At 35.9% G+C, this 14952-nt stretch overlaps 1 long non-coding RNA gene across 1 annotated transcript in view; it reads left to right on the top strand.

Moving 5' to 3' along the window:
* Positions 1-14952, top strand: part of LOC123851199 (uncharacterized) — a 168606-nt gene that overhangs the window by 102138 nt on the left and 51516 nt on the right. The window lies entirely within an intron of this gene.

The raw sequence follows: 14952 nt of genomic DNA, 5'->3' as shown, positions 1-14952 counted from the left end.
AGCCAGAGGGAATAGCATGTGTGCAAAAGCCAAGAGGTAAGAGGGGGATGACAGAATGAACTGCAAAAAGAACCATCACTGAATCTCCCAAACTCAGCATAATGCCTGGCACAGAGTAGATGCTCAGGAAATATTTGATAAATGAAAGAATGAATGAAAACAATTACAAGCAGATATAAGAACTAATGAAGATACAAAGATGTGAAAACAGTATGTTTTATAAGCCATTCTAAAAGGGTCCCCTATACTCATAGCTTGAACAAGTTAGGAGCAGAAATTTTCTCTAGAAGGCACCACCCACATATTCTCTTCATATTCCTAGAATGTACTGAGCTTATTTAGGTTTCTTACTTAGTTTTTACTAAATTGTAGCAAGTGGAAATAGATTATACATAAAAAAACCAATTTGTATGATAGTCCAATACAGTGTCTAAAATAATCATTATCAGAATCTTCATCCATAAACCCAATAAAATATCAATTTCTGTCACCTATAATTATAATCCATACTCTCTTAATTTGTCTACATAAAACACGTATTCTACACAAATTCTGGAAGTTTTTCCTCATTCTGTTTTTCCCAGACTGCCACTAAATCCATTTGAGAGCCTGCAAGTTCCTATATAAGGCCAGTTTTATCCATACTCTACTGAAGTCAAGAGGAAATCTTTAGAAATGTCAGATGAAAAGCTGACCTATGGTCATCCTGATTCAGCAGTGATGATGCCAAAAGAAGTAAACAATGCCAAGGAAATACAGATTCTTAACCAAAAAGCCTATAGGGATGGTGATAATGATTTTTCCCATAGAAGCTGGCAAACAAATATAGGAGCAATATGACCAATAATGAGAGAATGGTATAGAAAAGTCAGAGAGAAAAAAATAATTTAGGAGAGCATAGAAGGGTAGGAGGTAGGGACAAAGTCATTCTGTGGAAAGAAAACTGGACTAAGAGTAAGGAAATGTAGATTTTAGTATCTTAATCTGTGTGGCTTTGGCAGTGTGGCTTTCACCTATTTTCATCTTCACCATTTTTTCTCATCTGTAACATAGTAAGTTTCAACGTAAATCAATAAAACAAACATATACTGAGCATCTACTTACTGTCAGGGAATATACTTGATATGAAAGATACAAAGATGAATACATACTGGTTGAATGAATAAATGAGTGGTCTTAGCCTCTCATTACTCACAGTCTGATAGAATAAATGGACATGTAAACATATAAACTGCAATACAATCTGTCACTAAATCAAATGAGAGATAATTGTGGCCTGAATCAAGGTAGGGTCAGTGTGGATGAAGAAAAGTGGATGATATGCAGAATATAGAATAAACAAGACTTAGTGACTTATTAGATATGAGGTATTAATCATGCCATATACTGAAATATGGAAGGAATATTAAAAAATTGGGTTTGAGAATGTTGGGTTTGAGGTGCCCATGTAGTATATAAATGGTAATCCAGGCAAAATTATACGTGGGTTTTGACTTTATGAGAAGATATGGATCAGTTTGATATGAATTTTAGGATTGTTTGTTCCAGCTCTGTGAAAAATGCTGTTGGTATTTTGGTAGGGATTGCATTAAATGTGTACATTGCTTTGGGTAATATAAACATTTTAACAATATTTGTTCTTCCAATCCATGAGCATGGAATGTTTTTCCACTTCTTTGTGTTATCTTCAGTTTCTTTCGTAAGTGTTCTATAGTTTTCAGAGTACAGATCTTTTATGTCTTTGGTTAGGTTTATTCCTAGGTATCTTATGGTTTTGGGTGCAATTGTAAATGGGCTCAATTCCTTGATTTCTCTTTCTGCTGCTTCATGATTTGTGTATAGAAATGCAACAGATTTCTGTACATTGATTGTGTATCCTGCAGGTTTACTGAATTTGTGTATCAGTTCTAGCAGTTTTTTGGAGGAGTCTTTCAGGTTTTTCTACATAGAGTATCATGTTGTCTGCAAATAGTGAAAGTTTGAATTCTTCCTTGCCAATTCAAATGCCTTTTATTTCTTTTGGTTGTCTGATCTTTGAGACTAGGATTTCCAGTATTATGTTAAATAACAGTGGCCAGAGTGGACATCCCTGTCTTGTTCCTGACCATAGGGGAAAATCTCTTAGTTTTTCCCATTGAGGATGATATTAGCTGTGAGTTTTTTGTATATGGCCTTTATGATGTTCACGAGTATGTTTCCTCTATCTCTACTTTGTTGAGGGTTTTTATCAAAAATGGATGTTGTACTTTGTCAAATGCTTTTTCTGCATCTATTGAGAGGATCATATGGTTCTTATCCTTTATTTTACTAATGTGGTATATCATGTTGATTAATTTGTGAATATTGAACCACCTTTGCAACCCAGGAACAAACCCTACTTAAACGTGATGAATGATTCTTTTAATGTACTGTTGAATCCGATTTGCTAGTATTTTGTTGAGAATTTTTGCAGCCATGTTCATCAGGGATATTGGCCTGTAGTTCTCTTTTCTTATTGGAGTCTTTGTTTAGTTTCAGAATAAGGTAATGCTGGACTCCTAGAATGAGTTTGGAAGTTTTTCTTCCATTTCTATTTTTTGGAACAGTTTAAGAATAGGCATTAACTCTTTAAAGGTCTGGTAGAATTCCCCTGGGAATCCATCTGGCCCTGAACTTTTTTGTTGGGAAATTTTTTATTATGGATTCAATTTCTTTGCTGGTTATTGGTCTGTTCAAGTTTTCTATTTCTTCCTGCTTCAGTTTTGCTAGTTAATATGTTTCTAGGAATTTATCCATTTCTTCCAAGTTGTCCAATTTGTTGGCATATAATTTTTCATAATACTCTCTTATAATTGTTTGTATTTTTGTGGTGTTGGTTACTGTTTCTCCTCTCTCATTTGTGATTTTATTTATTTGGGTCCTTTCTTTTTTCTTTTTGATAAACCTGGCTAGGGGTTTATCAATTTTATTAATTTTTTCCAAGAACCAGCTCCTGGTTTCATTGATCTCTGACTAGCCAAAGCAATCTTGAAAAAGAGAAAGAATGCTGGGGGCATCACAGTTCTGAGCTCCAAGTTAGATTACAAAGCTGTAGTGATCAAGACAGTATGGTACTGGCACAAAATAGACACAAAGGTCAATGGACCAGAATACAAAACCAGGAAATGAACCCATAACTATATTGTCAACTAATCTTCAACAAAGCAGGAAAGAATATCCAATGGAAAAAAGACAGTCACTTTAACAAATGGTGTTGGGAAAACTGGAGAGCCACATGCAAAAGAGTGAAACTGGACCACTTTCTTTTTTTTTTTTCTTAAAAATTTTATCTATTTATTCATGAGAGACAGAGAGAGAGGCAGAGGGAGAAGCAGGCTCCCAAGGAGCAGAGAGCCCGATGCGGGACTCGATCCCAGGACCCTGGGATCATGACCTGAGCCGAAGGCAGACGCCTAACCATCTGAGCCCCCCAGGCGCCCTGGACCACTTTCTTATGCCATACACAAAAATAAACTAAAAGTGGATGAAAGACCTAAATGTGAGACAGGAAACCATAAAAATCCTACAGAAGAACAAAGGCAGAAACATCTTTGACAGTGACTGTAGCAACTTCTTACTAGATATGTCTTCTGAGGCAAGTGAAATGAAAGCAAAAATAAACTATTGGGATTTCATCAAGATAAAAAGCTTCTACACAGTGAAGGAAACAATCAACAAAAGTAAAAGGCAACCTACAGAATGGGAAAAGATATTTGTAAACGACATACCTGATAAAGGGTTGTTATCCAAAATATAAAGAACTTATGCAACTCAACACCCAAAAAACAAATAATCCAGTTAAAAAAATGGGCAGAAGACATGAGTAGACATTTTTCCAAAGAAGACATCCAGATGGCTAATACAGACACATGGAAAGATATTCAACATCACTCATCATCAGAGAAATACAAATCAAAACCACGATGAGATATCACCTCACACCCGTCAGAATGGATAAAATCAACAACACAGGAAACAATAGATGTTGGCAACGTTGTGGAGAAAGGGGAACCCTCTTACATTGTTGGTGGGAATGCAAACTGGGGCAGCCACTCTGGAAACCAGTATGGAGGTTCCTCAAAAAGTTAAAAATAGAACTACCCTACAACCCAGCAATTGCACTACTACTTATTTACCCAAAGGATACAAAAATACAGATTCAAAGGGGTACATGCACCCTGATGTTTATAGAAGCATTATCAACAATAGCCAAATTATGGAAAGAGCCCAAATATCCATTGACTGATGAATGGATAAAGAAGTTGTGGTATATATATATATATATATATATATATATATATATATATATATATATATATTCAACTAATCTTCACAAAAGTAGGAAAGAATATCCAATGGAAAAAAAACCCAGTTCCTTCAACAAGTGGTGTTGGGAAAACTGGACAGCCACATGCAAAAGAGTGAAACTGGACAACTTTCTTACAGCATACACAAAAATAAACTAAAATGGATGAAAGGCAATGGAATGGAATATTATTCAGCCACAAAGAAGATGAAATATGCCATTTGCAACAACATGGATGGAGTTGAGTGTATTATGCTAAACAAAGTAAGTCAGCCAGAGAAAGACAAATATCATATGATTTCATTTATATGTGGAATTTAAGAAATGTAACAGATGAACATAGAGGGGAGAAAAGAGAGAGGCAAACCATAAAACAGACTCTTAACTATGGAGAATAAACTGAGGATTGCTTGGAGGGGAGGTGGGTGAGGGGATGGGTTAAATGGGTGATGAAGATTAAAGAGGACATTTGTTGTTACTAGCACTGGGTGTTGTATGCAAGTAATGAATCAATAAATCCTACACTTGAAACTAATATATTACACTGTATATTAACTAACTAGAATTTAAATAAAAATTTGAAAAAGAGAAGATATGGATCAGGAATGGAAATATGGGTACTGGTAGTACACAGATTTAAGTCATGTGAATGGATGAGCCTAGTAGGAGTGTTTGGAATGTTAGAATGACAGAATGGAAGTCAAAACCATGGAGATCACAGATATATAAGGGATTGGCAGGAAAGAAGTCCATAAAATAGACTGAGAAGGGATGGTCAGACATGTGGCAGGAGAATCAGAGTATGATGCCTGGAAACCAAGGAAGTATAGTGTTTGAAGTTGAGTGATCAACTATCAATTCCAACAGAGTTGTCAAATGAGATAAAATATCCACTGGTTTGGCATTGTGGAGATTATCAGTATATTTGGTGCAGGTGCATGTATCTTTCAAGCAGTGGTTCTTAACCATGGCTGCACATCAGTATAATATGTGGAACTTTACCAAGGTACATATTCCCAAGTCTCACCTCCAGAGATCTTATTCAAAAGATCTTGGGTGAGACCAACAAATCTGCATTTTCAAAAACTCACACATGGTCCTTGAATACACCATGTTTTCCCTTACCTCTAGACCATTATCAAACACTATTATCCTTGCCTGCAGTGATGAATACTCCCAAATCTGGTCCAGACCTCCTAGGTGAACTCTAGACCCAGATATCTAACAGCTTACCAGACATTTCCACCCATCATCTTTCTTTTTCCAACAAACGTGATATAAAGTAAGGGGGTTGCTAGTTCATGTATGGCGTCATGGAAAGTCTCTCTCATTAGGTGACATTTGAGCTGATTCTCAAACAAAGTGAGAAAAAAAGCCATTTGGTTATATGGGCACAGCATCTCCCGCATGGAGGGTAGTGTAAATGCAAATCCCAAGGCCAGAATGTGCTTGGAATGTTCTAGGAAGAGCAAGAAGGTCGGCATGCCTAGACTGCAAGAAGTGAGGGGATACTGGTAGCAAAGGAAACCGGAGAGGTAGAAGAGGGCCGGATCCAGAGGAGTTGAAATAATCTGACTTGTAATTTTAAAACGATCTCTCTGGCTGCCTTGTGGAGTACATATTCAGGAGAGGGGCTTAGGGTGCAAGCTAAGAGGCTGCTGAAACAGTCCAGACTAGAGAGGGGTAACAGTGGAAGTGATGAGAAGATAGAATTGAAACTTAGAATCCTGGAACTCTGGTGGTATTTTCTTCCACAGGGGCACCTGCCTGGTTCAGTCTGTAGAGCATGTGACTCTTGATCTTGGGGTTGTGAGGTTGAGCCCCATGTTGGGGGTAGAGTTTGCTCTTAAAAAAAGTACATCTTCTCCCATTGAAATACCTGTTTTATCCTGTTTTGTTTTGTTTTTTCCATTTCAGTGAAAGGCATCACCTATACTTTCCCAACACAGTGTGTGTGTGTGTGTGTGTGTGTGTGTGTGTGTAAAAGTACTTTAGGTCTCTGTCTTTTCCTAATGTAGCCTGACCTTGGCCTGTCTGCATGCCCTATGTGAGCTCCCTAAGTTGTATATGCATGATATCGCCACAGGACTTATCTCTATGCCACTTATAGTGTACCTCAGGTGTATCCTTCTCTATGGCCTATCACACTTCCTCCTGGGCCCCAGGGCTCACATTCATGTATTGGGATTGTACCATGGAAGTAGCAAATGTTGTATTAAGCATCTGGCCACATGGTGTTTGGTTTATTTAGCAGGACACTTCCTTGCCCCACATATATACTAACATACATTTCACTTTCTCCACCTATACTACTTTTTTCCCCACATTAATCAGAAGTTTTAAAACTTGATAATGGAGCAAAGCAAGTCCTTGTCAATGTCAGGAACTCTAAGGTAGCTGATGTGTCCATGTTCCTCATTCCCCTGGAAGGGAGGCCAGCCTGCTGCAGGTGACAACAGCACAGAGGATTACATTTGGTTCTGGGAGCAGTTTATTTTCAGAACTGACATCCTACCCAGTACTAAATATAGCCAGTCTCTTCCTTTCAAACAAGGTTTCTTTTCTGTTAAACTTCAATAAAGCTCTTAGCTCTGTATTACAAGGTCGGCCTCCCTTCTCTCTCTCTCTCTCTCTCTCTCTCTCTCTCTCCACCCCCCCCAACCTCATGAACCTTATTCTTGTTCTATTCCCTCTCCCCAACTACCTTCTTTCCTCTATCTGGCCTCCTTGGTTTCTTTTGTTTCTAACTTTCTTCTCTTTCCTATCCCTCTTCTCTGCTTTCTTGGTGTCCTTCACTATCTCCTCTGGGCATTTTCCTCTTCATGTCTCCAGTTTTTTTAAGAAAGAATCTTTTCTCTTTTTTTTTAAGATTTTATTTATTTATTTGACAGAGAGAGACACAGCGAGAGAGGGAACACAAGCAGGGGGAGCGGGAGAGGAAGAAGCAGGCTTCCCACTGAGCAGGGAGCCCGATGCGGGGCTCGATCCCAGGACCCTGGGATCATGACCTGAGCCGAAGGCAGACGCTTAACGACTGAGCCACCCAGGCGCCCCCCAAGAAAGAATCTTTTAGGAATCTCCTCCCTCAATAGGTCAAGAGAATACAGATGCCCTAAGGCTAAAATGGGATATTTTGTTTACTCATTTTTAAATATTCCCAGCCTGGAGATAACTATGTCTGTCTCCTTATGTGCAAACTGACATGTAACATTAATGAAATGCTAGCATCTATTGAGCATTAACAGTGTATTGTTACTATTCTAAATACTTTATACATATATTCCTCAGGGAGACAAACCATGAGAGACTATGGACTCTGGGAAACAAACTGAGGGTTTCAGAAGGGAGGAGGCTTGGGGGGATGGGTTAGCCTGGTGATGGGTATTAAAGAGGGCATGTAGTGCATGGAGCACTGGGTGTTATAGGCACACAGTGAATCATGGAACACTACATCAAAAACGAATGATGTACTGTATGGTGACTAACATAACATAATAAAATTTAAAAAAAAAAAAGAGTACAGTTATCATGGTGAGCACTAAGTAATGTACAGAATTGTTGAATCAGGGGCACCTGGGTGGCTCAGTTGGTTAAGTGTCTGACTCTTGGTTTCAGTTCAGGTCGTGATCTTGAGGTCTTGGGATTGAGCCCCATGTCAGGCTCTGTGCTCAGTGTAGAGTCTGCTTCAGATTCTCTCTCCCTCTCCTTCCCACTCACACTCTCTCTCTCTCTCTCAAATAAATAAATAAAATCCTAAAAAAAAATTCTCCAAGTTGGGGCACCAAAATCATCTCCATTTTAAGATGGGGCAACTGAGGTCAAGAGAACTAAAGGTAAGTTACCTTAGGTCAAACAGCAAAAATATAGCATAAATGAGATTTAAACGCAGGCAGTCTGATTCCAGAGCTTATGCACTTAACTTCCACACCATACTGTTTCTCTAGAGTAGGACTGATGTCTGTTGCATGCCTTGTAAATAAAGAGGGAGCAAGGGAAGCAAATAAAGAGGGAAGGAAGGATGGGAAGAGTAACTGCATCTAAAGTAGCTTTCAGCTAACTGAGAAGATTGTACTCTTTTTAACTTTTGCTTTTACTAAAGCAAAATGTGAAGGAATTCAGAGAAACTGGAGTTAAGCAGGAATGAATTAGAAAGGACTTTGCTTTCACTTTTTTACTAATTCTGAATCTTAGGCATTGATAATCTCTTTACTCTCCAGTTAGACTATGTGAGTTCATCAGGACCCAAACAATTTTTACAGTTTTATTGCAAATTCTGCACCAATTACAGGGGATGAGTGGTGGAGTGGTTATATCCATACAATGGATTACAATTCAACAATACAAATGACTTGCTTTTCTCCACTACTATTACCCAACAGCCTGTGATTATTATTTGTAACAGACTTCCTGAGCAATTTCTTTATCTAAAACACACACACACACACACACAAAGGTACACACACATTCAGCTAGATGACAAGATACAAGATCAGTATACAAAAATAAATTGTATTTCTATACACTAGCTATGAAGAATCTGAAAATGAAATTAAGAAAACAATTTCATTTACAATAGCATCATAAAGGATAAAATACTTAGGATTAAATTTAACAAAAGAAGTGCAAGACTTCAGGGCGCCTGGGTGGCTCAGTTGGTTAAGCGACTGCCTTCAGCTCAGGTCATGATCCTGGAGTCCCGGGATCGAGTCCCTCGTCAGGCTCCCTGCTCGGCAGGGAGTCTGCTTCTCCCTCTGACCCTCCTCCCTCTCATGCTCTCTCTCATTCTCTCTCTCTCAAATAAATAAATAAAATCTTTAAAAAAAAAAGTGCAAGACTTATACACTGGAAAATACAAAATATTGTTGAAAAAAGTTGAAGGAGACCTAAATAAATAGAGGGGCATTCCGTGTTCATGGATCAGAAGATTTAATAAGTCTTCTTATCAGACTTGTTAGTCTTATTAAGATGGCAGTACTCCCCAACAGATTCAACACAACCCCTATCAAAATCCTAGCTGGATTTTTTGCAGAAGTTGATGAATCCAAAAATTTATATGGAAATTCAAGGGGACACAGAATAGCAAAAACAATCTTGAAAAGGACAAAATAGGAGTACTCAATCTTTCTAACTTCAAAACTTACTACAAAACTGTAGGAATCAAGACAGTGTAGTACAGGCATAAGAATAGACATATACATCAATGCAGTAGAATTGGGAGTCCAGAAATAACCTCTTACAATTATGGTTAATTGATTTTCTATAAGAGGGTCAGGACAATTTAATGGGGGAAAAGAATAGTCTTTTCAACAAATTGCACTGGGACAACCAAATAGTTACATGCAAAAGAATGAAGTTAGACCTCTACTTCAAACCATATACACAAATCAACTCAAAATGGATTATCAACACAATGTATGAGCCAAAACTACAAGCAACATTCTTAGAAATAAGCATAGGAGTAAATCTTTATGACCTCAGATTATGCAAAACTTCCTTAGATACAACAACAAAAGCACAAATGACAAAAGAAAAAATAGATACATTGCACTTCTCCAAAATCAAAACTTTTTTTGCTAACAAACATATCGTCAAGAAACTAAAAATACAACACACAGAATGGGATAAAATGTTCTCAAATCATGTATCTGATAAGGAACTTGCATCCACAATAGATAAAGAAATCTTTAAACTCAACAACAAAAACGAGTAACTAGATTGAAAAATGGGCAAAGGATTTGAATAGACAGTTCTCCAAAGAAGACATACAAATAGTGAATGTGTGCATGAAAAGATGCTCAACATCATTGGTTATTAGGAAAGTGCAAAGCAAAACACAATTAATTACCTCCTCTTACCAACTAGGATGGTTAAAATCAAAACAACAGACAATAACAAGTGTTGACAGGGATATGGAGAAATTGGAAGCTTCATATACTGATGGCAAGATTGTAAAATGGTCCACTTTGAAAAACAGTTTGAAACTCAAAATGTTAAAATGAACTTCTATGATATAGAAATTCTATTTCTAAATATATATCCAAAAGAATTGAAAACCTACATCCACGCAAAAACCTGTATACAAATATTAATAGCAGCATAATTTAGAATAGCCAAAGGTAGAAACAACCCAAATGTCCACAACCTGATGACTGGATAAATTAAATGTTGTATATCCACACAACGGAATATTGTTTAGCCACAAAAAGGAATGTGGTACTTATTCATGCGACAATGTGGATGAACCTTTAAAAGTCACAATAAATGAAAGAAACCAGAAGTAAAAGACCACATATTGTATGATTTCATTTATATTAAAATGTAATCTCTGACTGATAGACGTTTAGAATGTTTTCAGGATTTTTTGTATTACAGACAACACTGCAATAAATACCTTTATATATATTTTTGGATATTTGTGCTAGTCTATTTGTAGGATAAATTTCTAACGTGAAAAATGCTGGGACAAAGAATACATGTATTTTAATTTTACTTAATATTACCAAATTGTTCTCCAAAAAACTGGCACCAATTTACACTGCCACCAAGAGTTTAGAAGAATGCTCTTTTTCTAACATTCTTGCTAACAAAGTATATCACATTTCTTGACATTTTTCCATCTGAAAAATAAAAATGATATTGTGAATTTTTAAAAACAGTAAGAGTCAACATATTTTCACATAAATATTGGCTAATCATATTTCTCAATCTGAGAACTGCATTTGCATATTATTTGTCCATTTTTCTATTGAGTTGTGTTTTCATTATGGACCTATAAGAACTTAATATATACATTTAAATATTAATATATAAATATTAAGGCAATTAGGCCTTTAGCATAAAGATACATTTTTATCAGTTTCCCATTGGCTTTTTAACTTCATTTATAAATTCATGTTTTGCAAATATTTTAAATTGTTATGTAGTCAAACTGATTGATCTTTTTTTGTTATGGGATTATGACTTCTCGGTTTTGCAGCATATCTCCCCATATTTTCTTCTAGTAATTTTATATTTGGATGATTTCATATTTTTTGATAATCTTCAGTCCATTTGAATTTATTTTGCTGTATGGATGAGTTAGTGATCAGGCAGAGCTATACCATAGGAATGTGTAGTTTATGTACTACACAAAGATGACTTGAAGAGAATATTTTCTTTGACTTTAGAATTTAAATTTTTTACTAAGATCTATCTAGATATGTGCCATTCTTACCATTCTTCCTTCTTGAGACTTGGTGGACTGTGTATTTATTTAATATATTTTAAAAATTTTAATTGTAGTATACAGTGTTATATTAGTTTCTGGTATACCATGTAGTGATTCAGCAATTCTATACATTTCTCAGTGCTCACCATGCTAAGTGTATTCTTAATCCCCTTCACCTATTTCACCCATTTCCCCTCCCCCACTCCACCCTCTGGTAAGTATGAGTTTGCTCTCTATAGCTAACAGTCTGTTTTTTGGTTTATCTCTTTTTCCTTTGCTTGTTTGTTTTCTTTCTTAAATTCCACATTTGAGTGAAATCATATAGTATTTGTATTTCACTGAATATTTCACTTAGCACTATACTCTCTAAATCCATTCACTGTGTTGCAAATAGGAAGATTTCATTCTTGTTTATGGCTGAATAATATTCCATTGTATATATATATGCCACATCTTCTTTATCCATTCATCTATCAATGGACACTAGGCGGCTTCCATAATTTGGCTATTGCAAATAATACTGCAATAAACATAGGGGTGCATATATCTTCTTGAATTACTGTTTTCATATTCTTTGGGTAAATAACCAGTAGGAGAATTACTAGATCATGTGGTAATTCTATTTTTTATTTTTTGAGGAACCTCCATACTGTTCTCCAGAGTAGCTTCACCAGTTTGCATTCCCACTAACAGCACAGGAGGGTTTCACCATCCTTGCCAACATTTGTTTCTTGTGGTTTTTTTAATTTTTTAAATATAAACACTTTTAATTTTATACTTACAATAACTTTGTGAAATACTGTCTTCATTTTAGCTGTAAGTAAACAGAAGCTTACTCAAAATCACTGGTGCTTAAGGTATACACATGTTCAAACTTATGGCTACCACTGACAATTTTCCAAAGTGGTTGTACTAATTGATTCTCCCATTAACAATGTTAAGAGTTCTTTCTAGTTGCTTCACGTTATTTCCAACACTTGGCCTGTCTTCTTCCTTGTAAACATTGTAGTATGCATGTGACGGTATCTCGTGGCAGTGTTACTTTTGCTTATAAGCACTTTTTGTATGCCTTTTTGACCATTTGGAGATCGTCTTTGGAAGTGCTCTTTTCCCCATATTCCTATTGTCTTGTGTTTTTTATTTTCACCATTCTGACAGGTGTGAGGTGATATCTCATGGTGGTTTTGATTTGCATTTCCCTGATAATGAATAATGTTGAGCATCTTTTCGTATGTCTGTTGGCCACCTGTATGTTTCCTTTGGAGAAATGTTTATTCATGGTCCTCTGCCCATTTTTAAATTGGATTATTTGTTTTTGGGGTGTTGAGTTGTATAAGTTCTTTATAAATATTGGATACTAACCAGTTATTACATATATCATTTGCAAATATTTTCTCCCATTCAGTAGGCTTTTAGTTTTGTTGATTGTTTCCTTCACTGTACAGAAGCTTTTTATTTTGATGTAGTCCCAATACTTAATTTTGCTTTTTTGTTTTTGTTTCCTTTGCCTCAGGAGACATATCTAGAAAAATGTTCCTATGGCTGATATCAGAGAAATTACTGCCTGTGATCTTGTCCAGGATTCTTATGGTTTCAGGTCTCACATTTAGTTCCTTGATCTGTTTTGAGTTTATTTTTGTGTATGGTGTAAGAAAGCAGTCCAGTTTTATTGTTTTACATGTAGCTGTCCAGTTTTCCCAACAGCATTGGTTGAAGAGACTGTCTTTTTTGTGCATATTCTTGCCTCCTTTGTTGAAGACTAATTAACCATATAATCTTAGGTTTACTGACGAACTTTGTATTCTATTCCATTAATCTGTCCTTTTTTGTGCCACTGCCATACTGTTTTCATTACTACAACTTTGTAGTATATCTTGAAATCTGGGATTGTGATCCCTCCAGTTTTGTTCTTCTTTTTCAAGGTTGCTTTGGCTATTCAGGATCTTTTGTGCTTCCATACAAACTTTAGGGTTGTTTTTCTATCTCTGTGAAAAACGCATTGTTATTTTTATAGAAATCATTTAAATCTGTAGATTGCTTTGGGTAGTATGGGCATTTTAACAATATTTATTCTTCCATCAATTGGCATGGAATATCTTTCCATTTGTGTCCAATTCTTTTCATCAAAGTTTTATAGCTTTCAGACTACAGGTCTTGCACCTCCTTGGTTAAGTTTATTCCTAGGTATTTTATTATTTTTGGTGCAATTGTAAATGGGATTGATTCCTTAATTTCTTTCTGCTACTTCATTATTAGTGAATAGAAATGCAATGGATTTCTGAATATTGATTTTGTATCCCACGATCTTCTGAGTTCATTTATTAGTTCTAGTAGTTTTTTGGTGGAGTCTTTAGGGTTTTCTATATAGAATATCACGTCATTTGCAAAGGGTGAAATTGTATGTCTTCCTTACCAGTTTGGATGCCTTTTATTTCTTTTTGTTGTCTGATTGCTGTGTCTAGGATTTCCAGTACTATGTTGATTAAAAGTGATGATAGTGGACATCTTTGTCTTGTTCCTGACCTTAGGGGCGAAGTTCTCAGGTTTTCACAATTGAGTATGATGTTAGTTGTAGGTTTTTCACATATGGCCTTTATGATGTTGAGGTATGTTTCCTCTAAGCCTACCTTGTTGGGGGTTTTTATCATGAATGGACGTTGTACTTTGTCTAATGCTTTTTTCTGCATCCTTTGAAATGATAATATGGTTTCTCTTGTTGATGTAATCTATCACATTGATTGATTTGCGAATATTGAACCAGACTTGTATCACAGGAATAGATCCTACTTGATCATGGTGAATGATTTTTTTAATGTATTGTTGGATTCAGTTTGCTGATATTTTGTTGAGGACTTTTGCATCTATGTTCATCAGAGATATTGGCTTGTAGTTCTCTTTTTTTGTAGTGTCTTTATCTGGTTTTGGTATCAGGGTAATGATGGCCTCATAGAATAAATTTGAAAGCTTTCCTTCCTCTTTTATTTTTTGGAAAAGTTTCAGTAGAATAGGTGTTAATTCTTCTGTAAATGTTTAGTAGAATTCCCTTGTGAAGCCATCTGGTCCTGGACTTTTGTTTGTTGGGAGTTCTTTAATTACTTATTCAATTTTATTGCTGGTAATCTGTGTGTTCAAATTTTCTATTTCTTCCTGATTTAGTTTGAGAGGTTATATGTTTCCAGGAATTTATCCATTTCTTCTAGGTTGCCCAATTTTTTGGCATATAATTTTTCATAATATTCTCATAATCCTTTGTGTTTCTGTGGTGTTGGTTTTTATTTCTCCTCTTTCATTTCTGATTTTGTTTATTTGAGTCCTGTCCCTTTTTTTAATGAGTCTGCTTAAAGGTTTATCGATTTTTTTGATCTTTTCAAAGAACCAGCTCCTGGTTTCATTGATCTGTTCTATTGCTTTTTTACTTTCT

Source organism: Mirounga angustirostris, unplaced genomic scaffold (assembly GCF_029215605.1).
Source record: "Mirounga angustirostris isolate CCGP_5_RB_7025 unplaced genomic scaffold, mMirAng1.0.hap1 SCAF_11, whole genome shotgun sequence".
Classification (NCBI taxonomy): Eukaryota; Metazoa; Chordata; class Mammalia; order Carnivora; family Phocidae; genus Mirounga; species Mirounga angustirostris.
Note: the sequence above shows the minus strand (reverse complement) of the source record. Positions and strands in the feature narration are given on the sequence as shown.